Source organism: Rhea pennata, chromosome 4 (assembly GCF_028389875.1).
Source record: "Rhea pennata isolate bPtePen1 chromosome 4, bPtePen1.pri, whole genome shotgun sequence".
NCBI classification, from domain to species: Eukaryota; Metazoa; Chordata; class Aves; order Rheiformes; family Rheidae; genus Rhea; species Rhea pennata.
Genome location: NC_084666.1, coordinates 75085951 through 75090136, shown reverse-complemented (window position 1 = coordinate 75090136; position 4186 = coordinate 75085951).

Sequence of the window (4186 nt, the reverse complement as noted above, 5' to 3'; positions counted from 1 at the left end):
TTAAGACACCTAAGTTCAGATATACATGGATGGCTCAACTTCTGATACAGTCGATGGAGACTTAGAGTCCGGTTCAGGTACTAAAGCATGGGCCTCTAGTGTTTGACTCAAAACATGCTAAAGGTATCACACAGGCCCTCCAGTATTTGTCTGGAAGCATCTGGGTTTCCTCTAACTCCTGTGCTATGCCTGCATTCCCCAGAGTGTCTGATACTCCAGGGCATGTGAACTGCTGATCTGCCTGTAGGCGTCTGGAGTACACCCTCCCATGCGTCGACTGTAGAGTTTCCCAAATAATGAATAGTCCCTGTAGGCTGAATATTCATTGCCAGTAAGGGGAAGCTTACTGCTATCCTAGCATAGACCCTACCCATAGGAAAGAAAATAATCCTTCCTGGCCACTTTATTAAACCATTTACATTCTGAAGTATTTGAATAGATATATATATAGCTACAAACTCAATTTTTCAAAATAATATCCCAGACAGACCAACTGCCCAAAACCTAGGGGAAAAGAAACCTTTTTTTTTCTATACATCCAGTTACTAGCATCAGTTATTCATTTTTTTCCGATTACATTACTTTATTCATTTCTCTATGATTAGTTTTCTGTCTTTTGGTCTCTCCTGACAAGTGAGGCCAAGCAGCTGTTTATGAAAGAAAGAAAATCCATGATATATTAATTTCATTACTAGCAAAGATATTCATAAATAATTCATAAAAAAAACTGCTAAATATACTGCTGGTACTGTTTGCAAGCAATTACACAGCTAGTCTTATTTTGCGATACAGTTGACAAAAGAGAGCTTTATTCCGTGAGAAAAAAAAAGCAGTCCATAAATAATCTGATGAAATATGTTTCCATTATATACATGTAATTATATATAATTTATAAATAGACTTAAGTAAATGATTCTTTAATTCTAAAGAAGGTGACTGTCCATTTCTTAAAAACTGGCAAGTATCCAGTAGCAGTTCAACAGAAGATGTATTTTGACCTAAAATTCTGTATTATAGAAATGAGAGACTACCTTCTGGATTAAAATATTTTGTTTTGCACTGAGTATAATGAAAATTCTAAATTTTGTCTCTTAAAAAATTATTTCGTATATTTGTCATTCCTTTTCCCTTGAAGCTTAATCTAATAATGACATAGCCCTTGAATATTACTATCAGATATATTTTCATTACAAGAAGAACTCAAATGTGTTTTGTGAAAATAGTTCAATATATATAGCAGTTTCTGGGTTTCAGTTTGCACATGCTGAAATAAAAAATGGTAAGTACCATCAAACCCAAATCTTACTAGAAAAATATGACTTGCTGTAGCATTGGGATTTTTCAGTGAGATCTACTGAACGCTTGAACATCTGGAATGCACACTTAGCTGAGTTGATAGTCAAATTAGCTAGGCTTACATGGGGATCAAACACTTGCTGTTTCCTCTAGGCCAGATTCTGACCTGTCAGGCAGAAAGTAGTACCAAAAAAGTTACAGATTTGCTCAAGGAGAAATTAAGAAAAAAATGTAACATTCTCCATTGTTAATATCAGAGGAGATCATTACTCTAGCAGCAATGGCTGCAAGAGACATCACCTAGCAGGAAAATGCATCCCCATGAACCTGATCCTTTATTCCTTGTGTCTCCTACTTTGCATACTAAGTTTGTGAACAATCTCCATCCACAGTGGTAAGTATATTCCTGACTAATGGCTCTGATTTTAAATCAGTTTTTACTAACATAATATCATGTTAATCCTGTTGCAGTTTCACATGTTATTCTGTTATCATTTCTTTTTTAAGCAAGAGATCCCTATTGCCTGGTTTAACAGATACGGTATGTCTCTGATTCCCTTTGTAACAACATTGCTGTGGCATTTCTGGGTATGAGTGGAGCTTCAGTGTCAGCAAGCCCACAGTTCAACATATATGTGTTGAAGAAACGAGTGTATCCTAAACTTTGCATACTTGCATTTCTATTCAGTACCTCTGGTCCCAAATAGGTGATTACAGTCTCAGAAAAGGATCTTAACCCCTTTCCTACCAAATCTTCCTTTTTGTTCCATAAATGCTTCCTCTAAACTTCTTTTAAGGACGGGCAAAACTGCAGCTGTCTAAACTGTCTGGGGAAGAGGAGGTCTAATGAAAGTCTAACTTCTTCTGAAGAAACTGACTTGCTCCCAGCCCTAAGTTGAATTTCTACCTTTCTGCCAACCTTTACTAGAACATTCCTCCTGTAGATGTTGAAATCAGCAAGAAGCGCAGTCTTTCCATATTTGCTGCTTTTTATTCCATCTTATCACAAACTTTCAATTTTGAATGGACTGACAATGATATGTATGTGGAAGATGGTCCAGTTTGAAAAGACATAGCCAAGTATATGTTAGTGTTTCCCTGAGAAATAGTAAATCCTCCATCACAGTCACACACACAAAGACAAAACCAGTCTTTGGGCTGGAATGTCATTGTCCATGTACTGCAAAAAATACCTTTATGGTTGAGTGGTTGAATAGAAAACAAAGTATCAAGTTTTTTTGCAATGCTTCCCACAGTAGCTTCAAAACGTATTTCTGAACTTTGGAGACTGTTAAAAAATCATTTTGTATAAATATGATTGATTTGTTTCACTGATAGCAGGATATGTTTCTTTGAACTTCTTTTCCCATGATTCATTTTATTCTGAGCAATCTGCCTTGAGCTTTCAACCACTGCAATTTGTGATGCTCTTTTATATAAACTTTTCTCCCATAGAAAAACATCTAAAAAGCATCCAGAATCTGGATGCTATAAAGTTACCATACCATAAAGAAAATAATAGTTGAAAGGCTAATTTTTTTTTTTTTTTTTTTTTTTTTCCTGTCAACAGTGTTTATTAAAGCTGCACAGATTGGTGTATGTCATGCTCATTCTTTCTAAGGAAAGTTATGTCATCTTGACTTTTGACTGTAAGATCAAACTTCGGGGCTTACAAAAGTATCCTGCTGCAACATTGAGACCGAGGCTTTGCTTTCTTTGTCCTTCCCTGAAACTGACTGGCTCGTGATGCTGCTTTCCACTGCAGCTGGAAAGTCCATCTAAGAACAACTTCCTTTTCCCACCTCTGGGCTTCATAGGTTGGAGGAGAGGAGCACTAATAGGTAGCAGAATATCCTGCCCCACAGCATGGCTGGCTCTCAGATTATTATGGGCTACATCAATACTGATGAGCAAGAGCTGCAGTCTTCACATTATCTTTTACATTATTCTATGTGAAAAGTAATTTCCATGAAATACATACGTACAAATACATATGCACAGCATATTTATTTGGCTTATAAAAAGACATCCTTTTAGGACACACTATGGCTAGAATTTTCTAAAAAAGGAAAAAATATGCACAAACATATTCCAGAAATGCTTAATGTAGCACAGAGACAAAGCATCTGTTGGCTTCAATGGTGCACTTTTTGTGACTAGGCTATCACTTCAAAACCCACTGAATTTTATCCATTTTAACTGTCAGCCTAGGAGAAGCCTAACAACTGTAACCTTACAAATAGACCAGTTCCCTTGAAAATCTTTACCAGCTGTGTTTTTAAGCTTAAAATCGGCACTTGTCCTGGGAGATGAGGCTAGGACCCCATACACATAAAGCATAGGTTGAGGAAGAGCTGCTTGGTTGAAGCAGGTTACCAGGATCTGTCTGTGACAGCAGCTGCAGTAGCAGGACAATTGCAGCTGTGAGGGAATGAATTTCAAGGGGCTAGTCTGCTGCTCCCTCTTCTACTATGTGGGGAAAACCTGCTTAGCATAACCAAGAAGTGGTGGAGAGGAACTTCAATAGCAGACACTGGGGTATTACTTGTTCTTCTAACTTTTCCAGTAGAAGTACTCCAAGAAGTCCACAAGGGGGTCTCACTGCACACTACCCATAAAGGGAATGCTGCTGGAAGTACTGGGGAAAATTCCCAACAAGGGACATCTTGGAAGATGAATGCAATTTTGCCTATTATCTAAAAAAGCAATTTTTAGTGCTAGAACAATTCTCAGTTTCAGTTCTGTCAAGAACAAGCTGTCTAGGAAGGGGGTAAAAAAAAGAAAGAAAAAGCAGTAGTTTATATCGAAGCTGGCCACCTTTTTGTAGTATAGATTCTTGCTTGTTTTCTCAGAGATGACTGCCTTAAGTAGGTTTTTGCACGTTTTTGCA